The sequence below is a fragment of the Schistocerca nitens genome, chromosome 3 (genome assembly GCF_023898315.1).
Source record: "Schistocerca nitens isolate TAMUIC-IGC-003100 chromosome 3, iqSchNite1.1, whole genome shotgun sequence".
NCBI classification, from domain to species: Eukaryota; Metazoa; Arthropoda; class Insecta; order Orthoptera; family Acrididae; genus Schistocerca; species Schistocerca nitens.
Window position 1 is genome coordinate 660032518 of NC_064616.1, and position 23501 is coordinate 660056018.

Genomic DNA, 23501 nt, shown 5'->3' on the forward strand with positions numbered 1-23501 from the left:
GGTTTGTCATCAATAATGTAATTGTACAGTAGTGGATTTCTTTTCCTATGCTTTCTCAATATCTTACATTTATTTACATTCAGGGCCAACTGCCAGAGTCCGCACCATTCATCAGTTCATCAATTCTCCGGAAATTCCTTTTACGTCTATCGATTTTGTTCCGTTAAGAGCGACGTGTTGAGTTCGGTCTGCTAGGAAGTCTTGAATCTAGTCACAGATCTGCTTCGATATTCGATAAGCTCGTATTTTTTTCGATAAGTGGCAGTGAGGAACGGTGTCAAATGCCTTCCTGGAGTCAAGGATCGCGGCAAAAATCTGAGCGCCATTGTCTACGCCACTGTGGATCTCATTGAGGAAACTCTTTCCACTCGTCACTTTTGTGGTTGGTATTCTTCGCACTTTTCTTATTTTCGTGCTGATCTCTTTCGATGAAGACTTCGTTTGTTTCCTGCTGTTTCCCATTCCAAGTTCCATTCTGTCTCCAGCTATCTTGTCTGTAAAAGATCTGAACATGGGCAGTTCTGATTCGATTTACTGGAGTGGTTTTTCATCTAGCTGGCACACCATTTACGAAGGAATGATCTGGCTAAAAACTCGTTTCCATGTTTTCTCAGTATTTTTTTCAGTAACTACTTATTTGTTCTTGTACAACATATTTTTGGGGATAGATCTGCTTTTAGCAAATAGTGATCAGATCGTATACCTCATCATGTATAAACCCTTACACTTGGAAGTACTTTACTAAGGATTTCGTTCGCCAAATATAGTCGATGATGTATTTGATACTTCTGGCTTCTCAAAGGTATCGACGAAAGATTTTATGTTTAAGAAATGAGTTCCCAGTTATTGAAACTCGTGAAATCTTTCAGTGTTCTTCCACAAGAGTTCATCGGAGGTTCCCAATACGTACCCAGGACTCCGTTTCTTGGAGTAAATACATTAAATCTTACTCATGGATTAATGAAAGAATTATTAGATGTGGGCTCAGGATAGACAGAAGTTTCTTTACAGTAACAGGTGTCTGTGTTTCAGAAAATGGAAAGCCAGAGAGCTGTGTAATTTTTATGATGGCCGTCGACAACAACACAAACAAGAACCTCTTGTCTCTTAATCGGCATCTCCACAGTGCTGAAATTTTCACAAACAGTATTGGTCCTTCCCATGCCTCTTGTGTCGCTGCGTACAGCAGTATGTGGCTGCAGCCAGAATACGAACTAAATTTCAGCTATAATGTGCAACGGAAGAGCCGATAGAAATTTAGACGGAATCATCTAGTCATCTTAACGTTAAGAAGAACCTCAACGAGAACTCTGGGCCGTGGTTTTAACCTGATCGCTCCCTGGCCCATGTACCCAGTTTTTCCAGTGCACTCGATAGTGCATTGGTGGTGATTTTCAGATACTCCGCTAACTTGTTATAGCATTTACACGTATGCCTCTAACCGCTACTTTGTTGCAGACGCTAAGTTCTTATCTTCTATACATTTGTTATCGTTTCTGTTCTTTTATTCTTTTATTATTTCATTGGGCTTATCTAAGTTTCTTGAAACTACCTACTGATTTAAATACTATCTTCATATGGGGGTGCAGTGACATTAAAGTCACTGCTGTCAACGTTTTCTCCAAATGAGTTTCTGACGTTAAGGACTTTGATTCCTTGTAATCATTATCGAATATCCTTCATCGCTCTAGGACCACTAAATAGTTAATTTAACGAAGGAGAGGGATGAAATTAAAATACGAGCGGCGGTACAATTCGTCTGGGTCTTGTGTCCTCACCGCTAAATCGTCATAAATATTACGAACGTGCTCTACAGACAAGTCACAGGGAAGTCGATTTGCATCTTTAACTGCCTGAGAGTCTAGGGTAGAACATGTCTCAATAAACATGTAATGTACTCAAAGATATATCTCGTGTGATGACCATGGTGCTAAAATTATAGAAATTCAGTTCGATACGGAGGGGTACCGACAATCGTTTGTTGTTGTGTACCATCCACGACAGAAATAGGAGAATGAATTGAATTCGATACACCGTGTGCCCTCGACCACACACCGCACGATGGCTTGCGGCGTACAGACCTAAATGTAAGTGCCAGCGAAACGTAAGGCTCTAAAATTTCATTTTCACCGTTGCATAGTTTCTCTGACCGCCGACACTGGCGGAAGCCTTCGGAGGGATTTCGCGTTTTCGCAGGTACATTGTCTGCTTGTTATTTCTGTGGAACACGCTCTGTGTTGTGCTGTAACTGAAACATTCCCTTTCATTTCCCAAGTGGATTAAGGATAATGTTGTAGTCACAAGGGACATGTTTTGCAGTCTTTCCAGCCTAGAGGTAAACACAGTTACAAGGGAAAGCTTAAATAAGTTGTATTAACAACGGAAAAAGCAGCAGTATCATGCTAGGTATTTTAAATCTAAAAATACGTCAGAATACTGGAATGAGGAGATGATTTTGATTGCCGTAGATTGTATGAATAGATACTATACGCTAGTACGTGCTAACAAGTGAAACCTCGTGGCAGATCTGAGAGTTCCTTGCAGCGGTCTACCTGAGTAGATCTCTTGAGCCTCAGCAGAAGGCTGCACTGCATCAGATCATTTTTCAATCTTTACACTGCGACGGTACCTAATGGTTACTGCTGAGTAGTTGTTCCTCTACACGACAGCCCATACGAGAAAACCAACTGCGACTTGGCCTGATATTGCTCGCACTTTAGGTACTTGGACTCTGCATTATATGGTCGAGCCGCACACGTCTGAATTCAAGTCCCACCAGCTAATTCGTTGCAAGTAAAATAATAACTTGCAGCTGTGATCCTCCAGCCAGCTACTCTGTACATTGGCTAGAACTGCGATTTAATAAAAGTTAAATCAACAATTTAATAACATGAGTTATATTGTAACGTCTGTAATTGATGTAAACGACAGAGAATTATGTTGAATAATGTTTATTCAAGAAAGGACATCTCAATTAAACAGAAAGTGGTCCTACGGTAATCAAGTACACTACAGACAGAAATACTCTTCTAGAATGCAGTAAAGTCACGTTACGAGCATTAAAAGAATGGCAGCCAAATCTCCAAACTAAATAGTCATCAAAGATGCGTGGAAACTATTCACCAGCTCAAGACAGTTTAGAGGTCAAAAATTAACATACACATTACTAACAATAATAACTCATACTCTCTCTATCCTCAATTCTGTTGTTCAATCGGAAAAAAGTTATAATCCTACCACGGAGCACATTCAGACGTCTCGAAATATAAAGTCCTTTCAAATGTTAAAGTATGGTAGCCTGCAATCAATCACTTATAAGACCAAATCACGCGCATTACTGCAGGCAGGTCTGCCTTCTTCCAGAACTCAGATACAAGTTTCAAGAATTGCTCCCTAGAGTTCTTCACTTGAGAAGTCCCATTCTCGTCTTGACTCCCATACTGTTCTGCTGCTGTTTGCTTTCCCATTGGCTGAAGGCCATCCCCACCGAAAATACATCGTTCTAGACCTGACTTGACCAATCTTGAACACTTCCTGTACTAAACTAATATATTAAAACATTCTGTCACACTCAGATAATTTACAATAATTATAAATAAAGGTTTATCCATAAGTAAACATTAGCAGTATTCTTTCGGAAGTGCGCTCACACTGAATGACAACGATCTGTCGTTAAATACTATTTAAACAATTATTCATGCCTTACAGACAGTAGCATCTTTTGGTTCTCTTTTGAATTGTCGAGTTCGCTAACAAATGAGATTGACCACTTTTAAGTTAGGAAAGTTTTTAATAGCTTTTGCAGTCAACATTTAAATAAAAATAGTGCAAAATAATAAACTGTTCACTGAATAAAGATACAAGTGTGCCAGGATATGAGGTACTACTGGTGTGTTCATTGTAAATGTGCTGAATACGATTTTCTGACAACCATCTCCGTAGCAAAATGTTATAAAAGACGTCATAAGTCAATATACAAAATAGATGCAGACTATTGTCTCTTATATATAGTATATATCGTGCAGTACTATCATCTGAGATATCGTTTGCTAAGATCGCATGAAGCAATTAAAAATTGTTAATTCAAAGGTTCATTGTGAAATTGTTTATTCACTGTGAATTATTAGCTTCTGCAGCTTTAAAGATATTAAGATATTTTTTTGTCATAGCATGTGCCTCATTTTTCGCAGACCGCAGATGTATTCAGATTTGCACGAATATTTGACTGAGTTATTGTTGAATTTCAAAGACTTGCTACCAAGCAATCTTTGCGATTCTCTGACACTCCTTCATTTCTGAGAACATCTTCTGCACAAAGGCCATGCAAGTAACAGCCATCCAAATTCAAAGTTTCTGGATTCTCCCCATTTCCATCGACGGTAGCAGTCTTTATACCTGCGAGCTCGTACCGGTCACGTAGACAGAAGCCGGAACTGCCACAGTGCCCTCTGAGACCTGGGCCCGCTAGCGTTCAGCCGTACAACGAATTCATCTTACCTTGTACAAATTCTAGGCAGCCGATCATCTCGCCTAAATACACGCAAGACATGAACCTGACAGCCATAATTCTGAAATCAATTTAACCAGTGAAAGCTCGGTAAAAGGTTATGTACCGTTTTGTTGTAAAGAATAATAAGTTCTCTAAAATACATATCATAGTATTTCCTTGGCTAAAAATTATAAATAATTGTAAATAAGTCTAATAGCATCAACGATCCCGAAAACTTTATCATTATGTTGATACCTATTATCGATATAAACCCATTCACGCGATAGCAGATTCACTTGTCGGGGAATTACTCCTAGTCAGAAACATGCACGGTGTACGTAGTATCTGTGAGCGTGCTGTCCGTGTGTAGAATGGGGAAGGCGCGAACTATCTGACAAGGGAATCTCCCCATCACACCCACCTCAGATTTAGTTATAAGTTGGCACAGTGGATAGGCCTTGGAAAACTGAACACAGATCAGTCGAGGAAACAGGAAGAAGTTGTGTGGAACTATGAAAAAATTAGCAAAATATACAAACTGAGTCGTCCATGCGCAAGATAAGCAATGTCAAGGTTCGTCTGAGTTCAATAGTGCAGTGGTCTCGTGGTTAGCGTGAGCAGCTACGGAACGCGAGGTACATGGTTCAAATCTTCCCTTGAGTGAAAAATTTATTTTCTTTATTTTCGCAAAGTTATGATCTGTCCGTTCGTTCATTGACGTCTCTGTTCACTGTAATAAGTTTAGTGTCTGTGTTTTGCGACCGCACCGCAAAACCGTGTCATTAGTAGACGAAAGGACGTGCCTCTCCAATGGGAACAGAAAAAATTTGATCGCAAGGTCATAAGTCAACCGATTCCTCCACAGGAAAAAACGTCTGATATATTCTATACGACACTGGTGACGGCATGTGCTTCACATGACAGGAATATTTTGTCGACCCACCTAACGTGTACACTTGGCCAATGGGTAAAAAATTCTTCTACCTTGCCCGATTTAGGTTTTCTTGTGGATGTGATAATCACTCCAAAAAAGTGATGAAAACATAAGAGTTTGTCACATAAACTAAAAATAAGAATATTAAACTTTTCGTTCGAGGGAAGACTTGAACCGAGGACTTCATGTTCCGGAGCTGCTCACGCTAACCACGGGAGCACGGCGCTCCTGAGCTGACATGATCCATGATATTGCATATCTTGCGCATGGACTACTCAGTTTGCATATTTTGCTTATTTTTTCATAGTTCCACACAACTTCTTCCTGTTTTCTCGATTGATCTGTGATCAGTTTTTCAAGGACTATCCACTGTGCCAACTTATAACTAAATCTGAGGGGGGTGCGATGGGGAGGTTCCCTTGTGAGTTTCACCGAGCGCAGATTGTGATGGCCCGGAGGCCCGGCACGAGCAATTCAGAAACTGCACGACTCGCCTAGTGTTCGAGGAGTACTGTGGTGAGTGTCTTGTTACAGATGCCAGACGTCGTAGGCTCGGCTGACAGGTAAAACAGGACAGGCGGCGAACTGTGGTGGAACTAACACCAGACATTAATGCTGGGCATAGTACAAATGTGTCTTAACACACAGTGCACCGAACACTCCTAACGAAGGGCCAGCGCAGCCGACGATCCGTGCACGTGCCAACGTTAACACCACTACATCGGCATCTACTACTAAAATTGGCACTAGACGATCGGCAATGGATGTTGGTACTGTGGCAGAGCGTTCCATGATCTGATGACTCCCGATACTTTCTCCATCATGCCGATGGGAGAGCGCGAATACGTCGTATTCCAGGAGAACCGGTCCTTCACACCTGTACTGACAAGGGAACCTCCCCATCTCACCCCCCTCAGATTTAGTTATAAATTGACACAGTGGATAGGCCTTGAAAAACTGAACACAGATCAATCGCGAAAACAGGAAGAAGTTGTGTGGAAACATGAAAAAATAAGCAAAATATACAAACTGAGTAGTCCATGCGCAACATGAGTAACATCAAGGAGAATGTTGCCTGAGGAGCGCCGTGGTCCCGTGGTTAGCGTGAGCAACTGCGGAATGGAAGGTCCTTGGTTCGAGTCTTCCCTCGAATGAAAATTTTACTTTCTTTATTTTCGCAAAGTTACGATCTGTCCGTTCATTCATTGACGTCTCTGTTCACTGTAATAAGTTTAGTGTCTGTGTTTTGCGACCGCACCGCAAAACCGTGCGATTAGTAGACGAAAGGACGTGCCTCTCCAATAGGAACCGAAAACATTTCATCGCAAGGTCATAGGTCAACCGATTCCTCCACAGGAAAACTCGCCTGATATATTCTATACGACACTGGTGACGGGATGTGCGTCACATGACAGGAATGTGTTGTCGACCCACCTAACTTGCACACTTGGCGAATGGGTAAAAAGATTCTCCTACCTTGCCCGATTTAGGTTTTCTTGTGGATGTGATAATCACTCCCAGAAAGTGATGAAAACGTAGAAGTTTGTCACATAAACTGCAATAAATGAATGCAACAGTCACACAGTTTTTCCTGTGCTCTGTCAAAACATATGTTTTTTACGTTTTCAAATGTTTCCGTGTGTAGACCGTCAAATCCTGCATATGTCCAAGCAAATCTGAACATGTCCTGGAATTTTGGAGAGCGAAGTTGATTATGTGTGAGTGCCTGAACTTTGATAATTGTCTGAAAATAGAAAATTTAACTTTTCACTCGAGAGAAGACTTGAACCAAGGACCTCTCGTTCTGCAGCTGCTCACGCTAACCACGGGACCACGGCGCTCGTAACCTCACACTCTCCTTGATGTTGCCTACATTTCGCGTGGACTACTCAGTTTGTATATTTTGCTTATTTTTTTCGTAGTTCCACACAACTTCTTCCTGTTTTCTCGATTGATCTGTGTTCAGTTTTTCAAGGCCTATCCACTGTGCCAACTTATAAATAAATCTGAGGGGGGTGCGATGGGGAGGTTCCCTTGTGAGGGATGGAGGCGAGCTTGCTGCGGCCCAGGTATGCTCTGGGCAACATTCCCGTGGGCATCCATGTGTCCAGTGGAGTTTTTGCAAGGCACCGTTACGGCCAAGGTATATCGTACACTGGTTGAAGACCACGCACACACTTTCGTGACGACCATGTCTTCCGGTGGCAGTGACACTTGTCAACTATATAATGCGCCATGTCATAAGCCCAGGAGTGTGATGGAGTGGTTCGAGGAGGACAGTGGTAAGTTGCAATTGATGTGCTGCCCCCTCCCCCCCTTACCAAGTCTCCAGATATGAACCAGATGTAACACATCTGTGATGTGACTGAACGTGGCGTCACAGCACATCGGACCCCTCCCCCGAGTTTACGGGAATTATGTGACGTGTGTGTGTAGCTGTGGTGTCAGCTGGATCCAGCGACCTTCCAAGGCCTCATTTCTTCCATGCCACGATGCGTCGTTGCTGTTATCCGTGCCAAAGGTGGACATACAGGCTATTAGGTAGGTAGTTATAGTATTCTGGCTGATCAGTGTATGCTCTAACACAAGTATTAAAGCTCTATGATTCACCTGAAGTTCTATCATAATTCTTCTTATTACGTAAGTTCTGTATTATGTCACCATGCAGGTAATTAAAGATGTAACAGTTGTTTCTGAAGGAGGAGTTGGAAGAATTCGCCCAGGTCCTATCAAGAAAGTCTGTACAGCATTTCCATATAGGAATCGTCGGAAATTACAGGACTTCTAATATCTGATAAGCAGGACCTAAATCAATGTTCTCCTGATCACGAATTTTTTAACTTTAATCACTTGTAGCCAGGATGAGGCCGGCACAACATGCCGACAAGCATAAACATAATTGCACAGAATGGTGATTAAGCGCAAATGTATAATAGGGACATTAGACAAATCTACTTCCATCCTGTCTGAATACCAGTTCTGATAAGAATTCTTTTCGATATATTTATGAATCTAACTGACTGCAAACATGAAGACATAAAGCTGTTACTACCACCTAATGTAATGTTGTGTGCACTCTGTCTGATGATACACACGAGCAATCTTTCAGCCATCTGTAAAGCACGGTTTCGACAGGCCTTTTTATGTTAGACTGCTGGCTCCATTAAGTTAATTAAACCAATCACATTTTTTGATGGGTGGTGAAGAATATACACGATTTCAGGTAGCTGTAAACAAAGTTTTATCGAGAGAAAATATTTTTGTAGTACTGTCAGTTGACAAACACCGAAACAGTGTGACTTGGAACATTTTGTCAGTGCAATATTAACGTTAAAATTGTTTAAAGGTTCTTTTTCTTTTTGTAAATGCCTGGAGAGATCTTCACATTACAATCAGACGGACATTAGTGGAGATGTGCACAGGCATTCCTTTCCAGGTTGCTTTTGCAACGAATCGGCTCAAAGAATGTAAAATGTTTGACTTCGATTATTCTGTATCTAGCCGTACCTGAGGCTAGGTGTTTATGAAAGGCGAAACTGGTGGTATATTCTCACAATGAAAATAGTAAACCACAAGCTATATGGGCTGTAGCAGTAGATAGTCGGAGATCGTCTGGAACTATGTTGTATGCATAGTTCGTAGAGCGAAGGTGCACCACTAACTGACGTGGGAAAACTGTGGAACTTTGTAATTAATATTGAACTGCAAATAGATTTCAGCAAAAGGGCTACATATAAAACAAGAGCCAGAAAAATGTAAACACGCGAAATATTTATCACAAAACAAGTTTTTCTAACAGTACAAAACTGAACACGTCACATTAAGAACACTGAAATATACACATAGCAAATATGTACAAACAACTAGTAAACACAACCCGTAAGATACACACAACAATGAACAACACGCACATCTCCATACATTCCACTAGGAAGAATAAACCTCATAGATACCCTATTAACGGGAAAAGGAACACAGCTATTATACAACAGGATCAAATGCAACATCAGCACCCAGATACAGAGCCAGTAAATGGAAAACCTGGTTGTATCCTGAGACAGGAAGAGAAACAAGAATACTGTGAACTAATTGTATGGCTAACATGAGAACCGGTAAAGAAGGAATTTAAAAGAATAAGTGATTATGTCACAGAAAGAGCACAGCAGGAAACTTGTATAATAAAACGCTACCACAAAGAAATTAAAACTACATCCCAGAATCATCACAGTGACCAGAGCTGGTAAAAGGGACACCAAGAGTAAACACACACAACTACGCAGCTAACACCAGTTTAAAAAAACTCAATCTAAAAGTGAAGTGTTTAAGTGAAACATATTAAGAAACGCCGAAATCCGACATCCTGCTGTACGCATGTGAACGAAGTACAATTCTAGGGCGACGTATATGTGATTAGAAGATGCGAAAAATCCTAAGTTGAACCAAACAGTAATATGACCTTCCGAAAGTTACGCTCCACAAAATTCTTTAGTGCCTAAAAATAAGCAAATAACGAGAAAAAACTATAAGGAATAAGATATCTGGAAACATTATACACTGTCCATTCACATTAACTTGGACACCTGTCAAAATCGTAACTACCTGTTACAGCACGGACTGCTACGAGACGTCCAGAGACCATCAGTGCGGTTCAAAAATGGCTCTGAGCACTATGGGCCTTAACTTCTGAGGTCATCAGTCCCATAGAACTTAGAACTACTTAAACCTAACTAACCTAAGGACATCACACACATCCATGTCAGAGGCAGGATTCGCGCGGTTCCAGACTGTAGCGCCTAGAACCGCTCGACCACCCCGGCCGGCGTCAGTGATGTTCTGGAAGGTACCGACAGGGACGTGGAGCCATGCCGACTATAGTGCTGTAGTCTGCTGCGCTACGTTTCTCGCTTGAGAACGTATGGTGCGAACAGCTCGATCGACTGGGCCCCACAGAGTCCCGAATGGGCTTAAATCCTGTGAGTTTGGTGGACAGGGAAGTATGGTGAGGCCATCTAGGTGCTTTTCGAGCCACACACGATGCGAGTTGCATGACACATTGCGTTGTCCTGGTGGTAGATGGCATCGACCCGAGAAAAGACAAACTGTATGTGGGAGTGAACATGATCTCCAAAGATAGATGCATGATTTTGTTGATCCATTGTGTCTTCCTGAATGACGATATCACCTAGGGAGTATCGCGAAAACATTTCCCAGGCGACAGTGCTTCCTCTTTCGGCCTGGACCATTCCGACGATTGTTGCAGGTGTTTGCTTCCAGACGTTTCACGTCGTACACTCCAGCGTCCATCTGTCCGGCAGAGCATTAAACTTGATTTATCTGGAAAGACCACCTGTCGCCACTCATTGGACGCCCAGTTGTGATAATGGCGTGAAAAACTCCAGCCTTCGTGGCCGATGAACAGCAGCTAGCATGGGTGCATGAACCAGGCGCCTGTTGCAGAGGCCAATACGCATCAACATTCACTGATCGGCCGTTGGGGAGACACCAGCACCTTGGTTCACCTGGGCGGCCAGTTGTTCAATAGTTGCAAGTCTTTTCGCCGTACCCATCTCCGCAGCCGTCGCTCACCCGTAACATTTATGGCCCCTGGTACACCACAGTTGCCTCGGTCTCAATTTTGGATAGCGCCATTTTGTCATCCACTTCATCCTTTAATCACGACGACAGTTTGCAAACTTAAACGTTCTGGAGACGCTTCCAACCCCGGCCGCTAGCCAGTGATCATGCCAATTTGGACGTCAGATAAATTGATCTGTTTCTGCATTACGACACTGACACCCTTTATATACCCTCCATTGCTAGTACTAAAACCTACTGTCTGTGAGTGATGATTGCACGACGACGACGAACATACTCTGTGGTCACATTAATGTGACGAGGTTGTATATTACATCCACAAAGCAAACATTAATTACAGGCCACAGACGATGCTTGGTAAAGATAAGGAAGTGGTATGTGTGTGACATTAAAACACACAGGCCTTATATTTAGCTGCATAGACGAACCACGTCTCTGAGAAGCTAAAAAAAATATCTCTATATACTGCCGTAAAAAGGTGGAACACACTCAAGGACCGTGTTCAGTGCCACCAGGGTATGATGTGTGCATTGTGAGTGGCTGTCTGTGCACTATCTGTTTTGACTGCATACGGTAACAGTGCTGAGTTCAAAGGTAAGCAATGTTTACAACATTCTTTATGGGGTATACCACGCCACACTGACGAGTACGTACTCCTGTTGAACAGCTTCACCCATTTGAACGCGATCGCGTAGTGAACCTGTGGGGAGCTGGATGGATATATTGGCGGACTGCTGCACATGTTGGACACAGTGTAACGATGGTGTGTCGCTGCTTTCAACCGAAGTCTGTGGAACGTCATCACACCTGTAGGCCAAGTTCTGCACGTTCGCGTCATACAGACACACTTCAAGACTGACGCATTGTGCAAGCAGCGGTGTCCGACCGCACATCATCCGGTCACATTTTCCACCTACTGCGTCATCAGGAGCCTTTCGATACCATCTGCTTGCAGCAGGATTAACATCGCTTGTGCCTGTTGCCAGGTTACCATTGACACCACAAAACCACCAAGTTTGGCTACTCTGATGTGACAGAGTTGACTGAAAAGTGGAATGGCACTCTGTTGTTTTCATTGATGAGAGCAGGTTTTATCTGTGGACGAGTGGTGGACATACACATGTACTGTGTAGACCTGGTCACCTGCCTATTCCAAACTTCATTCGCTCATAGCACACAGGTCCCATCACACGCTTTATTTCACAGGCTGTTAAAACAGTGCTATTGTCATTTCTTCAACTGGAATCCGATGTGATTTTTCAGCAGAACAATGTACGTCCACATACGGGTACTACGACGCAACTAGCTCTTAGTGGTGTACGCAAGTGCCCTGGCCAGCAAGTTCACCAGACCTCTCGCCAATTGAACACGTATGGAACGTGATGAAGCTACATCTTACTCATTCTGCAAGAACTATTGCAGAATTTGCAATAAACGGCACAAGATGCATGGGTACGTTATCGCAGGACTTCATTCGACTAGTTTATCATTGTTTACATGCGAGAATATACCCCTGCGTTACCACGACGGGAAAGAAAAGGGGGGAGGGGGGCACATTGTGAACAGATGTAAGATTCAACTTTGTTTGTATCATGGGTCATAGAATGAAGGTTTTCACGATCGGATGATATAGCTGCTGGTAAACCTGTCTGGATGTGAGGTGTGGTCCAAGAAACTCTTCTGTTCAGAAGAGAACAGGAACAAAAGAGTTTCTTGGACCACGACCTCACATCCCGAAAGGTTTACCAGCAGCTGTATCATGGATATTTAATTTGGTTTTGTTATCATATACTACTACAACTATGAACTACCTCTCACCTCACTTGTCAATAAAATGACCTTATTCTTGGGGATGTCGCACTTTTATGTCGGGTGGTGTAGAATTTACTGAGGAAAGAGTGAAAAAACACATGATGAATGATTCCAACACGAAGAAAACCTCTAAAATCTTGGGCTTGATATCAGAAACAAGAATACTGTGGTACATGAACATCGAAAGAAGATCTGGAGGAACTGAGTGTACAAGCGCAAGACACACAATAGCGAGACATTTTTGTAACAGCTCAAGTGACGTTTGGGACTTTCAGGGAGGAAAAAGATCAGCTGCTACAAACTACCAAATGATCAGATGGAGGACGTGCTGGCGACACTGTACTGATAGCAAAAAATATTGGCTTAGTGAAGAAAGTAAACCTGAGAGCAGTTGCCATAATGGGTAAAAAAATTCTCGGGTTTCCGGCCGCGTTAAGTGACTAAAATTATACCAGCATTCGGCCTAGCACTCCTTGGCAATTTTAAAGTAATGTGGCCGTCAATGGGTTGCTGGTACGCCCCTTACACATGGTGAATCACCTAAAAGTTGCAATCCAAATATTGCGGAAATGGAAAATGCCATTGATGTGCGGTTTCCATGGAATGAATTGCTAGTCAGGGGATCGTATTGTTAATCAATCAACAGACTGTAATAGTATTTAGAAAGTATAGTTTGTGCAGACATATACTTTTTTTGAATGGAACCATGCCCATTGACATTAACAAACTAAAAGTAAGGTAAACTAGAATGTCAGTGCTGTCTGTTGCAGGATTATAGCGTGAATCGTTTACGAGATATTGTAGTCTGGAAACGTTCCACACCGACACTTGTACAATGCCTGTGGTAGCACATACTTAAGAACAACACAAGTGCATACACTAGTTATATGGATTCTTACCAGTAATGAGACAACTGCCCATCACAGGTTTTGTTCAAAATGACCAATGGCAACAGTAGTACACTTTTCCAGTCTGGTATGGAACGACTGCTGCAAACATGCTAGCATTTCAGTGGAGATATCCGAAAAGGATGCAGTAATACGTAGTTGCATATCACCGGGTGTAGTTGGTATACCCATGTAGACAGCGTCTTTCAGCTTACCCAACAGAAAAAAGAACCTATAGACGTCACATTCGGGGAAAGGGTCAGGTAAGGTACAAGTCCACCGCGTCCAATCCAACCATTCGGAAGTAGTTGGTGAAGACATGCTGTAGTACTTCGTGCACTATGGGCTGGACAACCGTCATATTGGTACCACAGGTTCCTTCTAGTCTACAGAGGAACGTCTTCTAGCATCCGTGGAAGATGGTCTGTTAGGAGGCTGCCATACGTTGGCGTGTTCAGTGATCTGTCGATAAAAAACGGGCCTATGAGCTGATGGTTCACTATCCCACAGCACACGTTTACATTCCACGGACGCTGACGTCCCACTTGACGAAGCCAACGGGAACTGTCAACAGACTTATAGTGCATGTTTCGGTGGCTTACTTGGCCATAATTGGTTAATGTGGCTTCATCACTAAACAAAATACATGAAACATCTGGAGTATCCTATCTTAATGATAACTTACAGAAATTAACACGATTCTCATAATCGTTTCCATGCAACACTTGATGGAGAGAGATGTGACAGGGAAGAAACTTTCCCCGATGGAGAATGTGTAGGTCACTTGCCTGGCTCATACTAATTCCTAGTGCGATTGCGCGGGAGTTAACGTGCGGATCAACTCCAAAAGCGACAGGAACATTAACTTCCCCCTATTCTCTCGTCGCTTGTTTCATTCTGTTAGGTTGTCGAGGTGTTGCGCTACCCTTTCAACATAAATGGTTGAAGAGGTTGATAGATAACTTTCAAGATAGTTGACGTCTATTGGGATATCTTGCCTCATACACCATACAAGAACGAATTACAGTCTTCCTACACCCTCCATACACCATGGGCATGTTGCTTTTCCTGCGTAGAAATATCCGATTGTCCACTCACGAACTACTTTTCGGACTGTCACACACTAACTGAGTAGCAAGTCACTCAAGCACTCAAGGAACACACAAGCACACTGTACCAAACATAGCAACATCACACCTGGCAACTATTTAATTGAAAGCCACAAACAAGTGTCGGGGTGGAAACTTCTCTAAATACGATATCCCGTAAACGACTCGCTTTAGAATCCTGCAACGAACACCATCAAAATTTTAATTTACCCCATTTTAGTTGCTTAATATCGATAGGAATTGTTTCATTTAAAAAGTATACTCTCTTTCAAATCTGAAGGTGGCAGGGGTAAAATACCGGGAGGGAAAGGCTATTTACAATTTATACAGAAACCAGATGGCAGTCATAAGAGTCGAGGGGCACGAAAGGGAAGCAGTGGTTGGGAAGGGAGTGAGACAGGGTTGTAGCCTCTCCCCAATGTTGTTCAATCTGTATATTGAGCAAGCAGTAAAGGAAACAAAAGAAAAATTCGGAGTAGGTATTAAAATCCATGGAGAAAAAATAAAAACTTTGAGGTTCGCCGATGACATTGTAATTCTTTCAGAGACAGCAAAGGACTTGGAAGAGCAGTTGAACGGAATGGACAGTGTCTTGATAGAAGGGTACAAGATGAACATCAACAAAAGCAAAACGAGGATAATGGAATGTAGTCGAATTAATTCGGGTGATACTGAGGGAATTAGATTAGGAAATGAGACACTTGAAGTAGTAAAGGAGTTTTGCTATTTGGGGAGCAAAATAACTGATGATGGTCGAAGTAGAGAGGATATAAAATGTAGACAGGCAATGGCAAGGAAAGCGTTTCTGAAGAAGAGAAATTTGTTAACATCGAGTATAGATTTAAGTGTCAGGAAGTCGTTTCTGAAAGTGTTTGTATGGACTGTAGCCATGTATGGAAGTGAAACATGGACGATAAATAGTTCGGACAAGAAGAGAATAGAAGCTTTCGAAATGTGGTGCTACAGAAGAATGCTGAAGATTAGATGGGTATATCACATAACTAATGAGGAGGTACTGAATAGAACTGGGGCGAGGAGGAGGAGGAGATTAGTGTTTAACGTCCCGTCGACAACGAGGTTATTAGAAACGGAGCGCAAGGATGGGGAAGGAAATCGGCCGTGCCCTTTCAAAGGAACGATCCCGGCATTGCATGAAGCGATTTAGGGAAATCACGGAAAACCTAAATCAGGATGGCCAGAGACGGGATTGAACCGTCGTCCTCCAGATTGCGAGTCCAGTGTGCTAAGCACTTATTGGGGAGAAGAGGAGTTTGTGGCACAACTTGACTAGAAGAAGGGATCGGTTGGTAGGACATGTTCTGAGGCATCAAGGGATCACCAATTTAGTACTGGAGGGCAGCGTGGAGGGTAAAAATCGTAGTGGGAGACGTAGAGATGAATACACTAAGCAGATTCAGAAGGATGTAGGCTGCAGTAGGTACTGGGAGAAGAAGCAGCTTGCACAGGATAGAGTAGCATGGAGAGCTGCATCAAACCAGTCTCAGGACTGAAGACCACAACAACAACATGATTTAACAAAAAATACACGTCTAAATATTGTTACACTGTGTTTACTGACTTACAATACTTACTCCTGACTATCAACAGACTCTGTGAAAATCGCACATCACTAGTTATTTCCATTTTCGCGCTATTTGCGATGCAATTTTAGGTGATTCATGCACAGTACACTAACTGCCGTCTGTGACGTCACTATTGCGCATGGCATTACCACACGCTGAGGTGCCAAAAGTCGTGGGATATCTTCTTATATCCTGTCGGACCTTGTTTTGAACGGCATAGTACAGCAGCTGGACGTGGCACGGACGCAACATGTCGTTGCAAGTTCCATTGCTGACTCAATATCCACCCATAAATGCGAAAGTGCCGCAGGTGCAGAATTTTGTGCACCGAATGATCTCGCTGTTACGTACATAAATGATCAATCGGGTTCATTAAGAGCTATCTGGGTGGCAAATCAATAACTCGCATTGTCCAGAATGTTCTTCAAACCAATCACGAACAATTGTGGCCCCGTGACATGGCGGATTGTCATGAAGTCCTCGAATGCTTGCAAATGGTCTTCAAGTAAACGAAGGTAGCCATTTACAGTCAATGATTGGTTCAGTTGGAACACAGGACCCAGTCCATTTCATGTAAACACATCGCACAACGTTATATAGCGACCACCAGCTTGCACACTGCCTTGTTGACAACTTGGATCCATGGCTTCGTTGGAGTTACACTCGAACCATAACATCAGCTCTTACGAACTGAAATCGGAACTCATCTGACCAGGCTATGGTTTTACAGTCGTCTAAGTCTAACCGATGTGGTTACGAACCCAGGACAGGCTCTGCAGACGATTAAGTACTGTTAGAAAAGGCTCTTGCGTCGGTTGTCTGCTACCGTAGGCCATTAGCGTGAAATTTCGGCGGACTGTCTTAATTGATACTTTCATTGTGCGTTTCTCATTGCTTTCTGCAGTTATTTCATTCGTGGTGTTTGTCTGTTACAGTGACAACTCTACGCAAACATCGCTGGTCTCGGTCGTTACGTGAAGTCCGTCGGCCACTGCGTTGCTCGTGGTGAGAGGTAATGCCTGAAATTTGGTATTCTCGCTAAACCCTTGACACTATGTATCTCGGAATATTGAATACCCTAACGACTTCCGAAATAGAATGTTCTATGTTTTTATCTCCAACTACCATTCCATGCTCAGTGTCGTGCGTCCGTTATCACGTCGGAAGCCTTTTCACATTAATCACCTGAGTACGAATGACAGCCCTGCCAATGCATTATCCTTCCTTACCTCGTGAACGCGATGCTACCGCCATCTGTTTATGTGTATATTGCTATCCCATGTATCGCAAAGTAAAAGTATCTTGTAGTCCCCAGGTGATCTGAGACCTGCTGCGTCTTTAACTAGTCTCAGCAATTGACAATTTTTCCCGGAGGCCTGAAGATCTACGAGGGCAGTTTAATAAGTAATGCAACACATTTTTTTTCTCGGCCAATTTTGGTTGAAAAAACCGGAAATTTCTTGTGGAATATTTTCAAACATTCCCGCTTCGTCTCGTATAGTTTCATTGACTTCCGACAGGTGGCAGCCCTGTACGGAGCTGTTAAAATGGCGTCTGTAACGGATGTGCGTTGCAAACAACGGGCAGTGATCGAGTTTCTTTTGGCGGAAAACCAGGGCATCTCAGATATTCATAGGCGCTTGCAGAATGTCTACGGTGATCTGGCAGTGGACAAAAGCACGGTGAGTCGTTGGGCAAAGCGTGTGTCATCATCGCCGCAAGGTCAAGCAAGACTGTCTGATCTCCCGCGTGCGGGCCGGCCGTGCACAGCAGTGACTCCTGCAATGGCGGAGCGTGCGAACACACTCGTTCGAGATGATCGACGGATCACCATCAAACAACTCAGTGCTCAACTTGACATCTCTGTTGGTAGTGCTGTCACAATTGTTCACCAGTTGGGATATTCAGAGGTTTGTTCCCGCTGGGTCCCTCGTTGTCTAACCGAACACCATAAAGAGCAAAGGAGAACCATCTGTGCGGAATTGCTTGCTCGTCATGTGGCTGAGGGTGACAATTTCTTGTCAAAGATTGTTACAGGCGATGAAACATGGGTTCATCACTTCGAACCTGAAACAAAACGACAATCAATGGAGTGGCGTCACACCCACTCCCCTACCAAGAAAAAGTTTAAAGCCATACCCTCAGCCGGTAAAGTCATGGTTACAGTCTTCTGGGACGCTGGGTTATTCTGTTCGATGTCCTTCCCCATGGTCAAACGATCAACTCTGAAGTGTATTGTGCTACTCTTCAGAAATTGAAGAAACGACTTCAGCGTGTTCGAAGGCACAAAAATCAGAACGAACTTCTCCTTCTTCATGACAACGCAAGGCCTCACACATGTCTTCGCACCCGAGAGGAGCTCACAAAACTTCAGTGGACTGTTCTTCCTCATGCACCCTACAGCCCCGATCTCGCACCGTCGGATTTCCATATGTTTGGCCCAATGAAGGACGCAATCCGTGGGACGCACTACGCGGATGATGAAGAAGTTATTGATGCAGTACGACATTGGCTCCGACATCGACCAGTGGAATGGTACCGTGCAGGCATACACGCCCTCATTTCAAGGTGGCGTAAGGCCGTAGCATTGAATGGAGATTACGTTGAAAAATAGTGTTGTGTAGCTAAAAGATTGGGGAATAACCTGGTGTACTTCAATGCTGAATAAAACAACCCCTGTTTCAGAAAAAAATGTGTTGCATTACTTATTGAACTGCCCTCGTATTTGGTCGTTTCAGCAGGCGGCTTATCCTGCCCGACACGCAATCACACAACAGCAACAATGGAATTTTCTTTTCCTGCTCCTCGTCGATGGTCTTAGTGTGATTGCTGCTTGATATCACTTCATTTATTTGATGACTGTTATAGCCGATGTTCCTGAAGGTTTTGTGTAGGCGGCTCAGTTCACGGGGCAGGTTATCAGCGTCTAATATCATGCTTGCACGAAACACCGATGTCTGTAACACAGTGCGCTTCAGTAATGGATGATGAAGCCTGGTGGCACGCCAGTAGAAATCGGTGTGGGTAGGTTTTCTGTACACGCTGTTTTCAAGGCATCCATTTAGTCTGCTGTGGAAGAGTGTACGTAAGGGACGTACCAGCAGCTCACTGGCACTCATGCCGCGCACGATTAGCCGAGCGGTTTAAGGCACTGCAGTCATGGGCTGTGCGGCTGGTCCCGGCGGAGGTTCGAGTCCTCCCCCGGGCATGGGTGTGTGTGTTTGTCCGTAGGATAATTTAGGTTAAGTAGTGTGTAAGCTTAGGGACTGATGACCTTAGCAGTTAAGTCCCATAAGATTTCACACACATTTGAACTGGCAGTCATATTACTTGACAACGGCCAAGGAGTGCTTGGCCAAAAGATGATGTAATTTTAATCACTCGACACGGCTGGAAACCCGAGAAGTCTCTACACGTTCTTACATAACGTACTTCTACGCAGAGAAAGCATGGCGCAACGTTAAAAGTCTATGAAAGCTGCGCGTCAATAAGGCTATTTTATTGAGTTCCATAGCCTTCCTACTGCGATACGGTGACGAGAAGACTATTCCAAGATTAACGTGGTGTCCCATCATATCCTCCAGGAGGATATTTCGTCGTACCAGCTTTGTACTAATACGAGAAATGATCACTACACCAGGCAGCAACTGGATGCAAATCGACGTGCTCATATGGCTCTGCATCTGCAAGTATGAAGGACACTCAGAGCTTTATATTGTGATTAGGTCGATGCAGCTACAGTTTCCCAACAAGCGTCATCACAGAAATAAACTACAGAGAGGCAGAAAGAAGAGTTCAACTGCTTTTCGCAGCAGCATCTAGGTGCTGACCACAGATCCTTAGAACGCACTGCAATCAACTTGACGGCGAGAAATAAAGACACGGGGGCAATGTCGCCACTTAAGAAAGGATTTAATTTCACACGTTGGCCGCGGGACATCCCTGCCTGTGAAATAATATGTGGCGTCAACAGGCAGTCCGCAAGCTCCCAAGTGAAACAGCGGACGAAATACGAATTTAAACAGCGCAACGGCCTGCGACCACTACGCAGCGATGAAAGCAATGCATTCGTACCTGTTGACAAAAGCAGAGCAGTCTTTATTATGGAATACGTGGACTATACGAAGATCTACGCGATACAAGACGAAGTTACTTACCGGATACTCCCACGTGATCCACCATCGAGAATAATAAGAAAGGCATCAGACCTTCTCAAGCGCTGTTCGATGGAAGACAGTGAGGTCAAGAATCTGCTCTGACAAGCACACAAACCACCTATTGCTTACGCTTTATCGAAGATCCACAAGGACGGGAAGCCATTTCGCCTCATCGTATCCACCATTGGTTCACCAACATACAGGCTGGCGAAGTGCTTGACCAATCTCCTCGCTCCACATGTAGATCACTGCAAACATAATGTTAAGAACTTAGTAGGCTTCATCAACCGAATTAACCGTCCCCGACTTCGTGATGGTGACCTTATGGTCAGTTTTGATATTGTAGCTCTATTAACCAATGAGCCTATCAAAGGCTATTGGTCCTATTGTCCCAGCTCTTTGTAAGTGACGTGGTTGAGCTATTTAGGCACACTCTTACGTCTTCTTGTTTTCTTTACGATGTCCAGTGTTACGATCAGGCGGACGGCGTTGCAATGGGTAGCCAGTTGGTTCTAGCTGCAGGAAACCTCTTCATGGAGACTTTTGAGGGTATTGCGTTAAACACGGCGCCAGTAAAACCTGCTAGTTTCTTTCGATACGTTTACGACACGTTCTTGATTTGGCACCGTGGAGGTGAGAAACTTGACGAGTTCTGGAAATACCTCATCGGTATTAACAGGCACATCCAGTTCTCCATGGAGATAGAAAAATGCAATGTATTTCTCTTCTTCGGCGTCCTCGTCCTCCGCAAACAAAATAGATGCCTTAGCAATAGCGTCTACAGAAAACCTACCCACACCGATCTCTACTTGCGCGCCATCAGCCGTTATCACCCGGCACAAAAGCGCATTTTGTTACAGACGTTGGTGCATCGTGCAAGAATGATGTCAGACATTGGTAACTTACCCCAGGAGCTGAGCCACCTAAGCTAGGTCTTCAGAAACAACAAGTCTCTTTCGCCTTAGATGTTTTTCCAGCTTACCGGAAAAATGGAAATCCCGCAGTGCAAGATTTGCAATTCCCCATCAACATCACCCTCGTCTGAGCAGTCTTGGCCAAATTGTTACTACACTTTCATTATGTCCGGACCTGGTTTTGTATTCGGCCCTTATAACTCCAGTTTCGCGGTGAATCGTTGTGCACTTTAACTGTTTTGCTCACAAGTATCGTATTGTCCCGCGTACTTCAACTTAAGAGTACGTTTCCATTTGCTGTGCCACTTCAGTCTCACACTGTGATGTACCTATTACCTATAACGCATCAGAACTATGTGTGCACGAAACCCGGAATACGCAGTCTGTTCTGTCAATGGACCATTCTTGTTGTAAAGTTGTCCTATTATGGGACACTACGTGTAACTCACCTTCTGAAGTCTCTATGCCTTGCCTGTTTCACTTAGCGTCACACATGTTTTAGGAATTTGTATTTGCTAGCTTTCGTACTTGTTAGCGAACAATCTGCAGTTAACAGTTATGTTGCTGAACAACATTTGCGTCCGATTGGTATCCCGTTGCCTTACTCACAAAGTAGGCCACTGCATCATCCTCAAAAGTTTTAAATTTAATGACCTCTACTCTGCAGAAGGAAACATCGACGGTAGAGGAAAGCGGATGAGTGGATGGTAGCAGATATCAGGTTCACATCTGGTTTTTGATCATCGAAAACGGTTAACCAAAAGCTTCTCTTGGGTTTTACGCCGGACACATAATACTTGTTAGAGACATAAAATATTTGCGGTCAGCAGTATACCAGACGATTATCACAATAAATATTACAATTAAAAACTTAGAAACTGATAGTGAGGAAAAAGCTCCTGTGGAAATTTCGATGCAAAGCTAGGAATGTTTGCAGCTTTAGTGCAATAAAATCCATGGTGTTTGCAGTCAGATATTCGTAACAGAGGAAGTATTCTCAATGAGAATTTATGAAATTTTGTAAGGGATACTTTTTGTCAGTCTAAGCAAGCCAGATTAGACGGAAGCATTGAAGAAGCTTGAAAACAACTTACCATAGTTGCCTAAAATCATGACAATTAGCTTGATGTACATACGAGTCAGTCTGATTTGGGGGACCGGTCTCTACAGGTCATTGAGACGAACCCTGATACCAGCTGCGGGCTAGTGGCCCGCCAACGTGTTGTAAGCCAAAGTACGGTTGTGTGAATCCTGGCTGACAACCGATACCATCACGGTCACGTGCAGTTCCACGGTGGTCGCTTTGAACAACTGTTGTGACGTGGATGCGATGCAGCTCTGTGCTGTGTTCCGGGATGGTCTGTTGTCGTTGCACGCACACCGTCCATTTATGGACACATGTTCGTAGGACCTTTTTACCTCCATTTCCAGTCAGGAATCCATCCCTGAATTTTTCCAGTTTTATCAGTGTTCACCATGTACATTTGTCATCACTCTGGCAGACGTAGGTTACAGACGGAATTAACGACAGCAAATTGTAGACAGCGACTAGGAACAGATTTGGAAGCCGACTTAACAAGCGAGGCGAGCTTCGGGGAACGAGGAACACTACAGAGACTATTCGCAGCGTTAGGTAGGGACGCTGGCCGTAGACTACTTAGCAGGTCTGTTGCACGCAAGAAGTGTCACCCTGGTTCCAGATCGCTGTTATTCTTTGCGGAGCTACTGGAATAATTCATAATGGAATAAAATTCCTTGGGTACTTGGCCTAGTTTCCATATCTAGAGAGTTCTCAGGAGCTAGGCGATTTAGCACTTACCCAATGAGGCTGCACAAAAAGGTTAAAAAGAGTATTTCAAAGCGCTAGTTCAAATGGTTCAAATGGCTCTGAGCACTATGGGACTCAACATCTGAGGTCATCAGTCACCTAGAACTTAGAACTACTTAAACCTGACTAACCTAAGGACATCACCCACATCCATGCCCGAGACAGGATTCGAACCTGCGACCGTAGCAGTCGC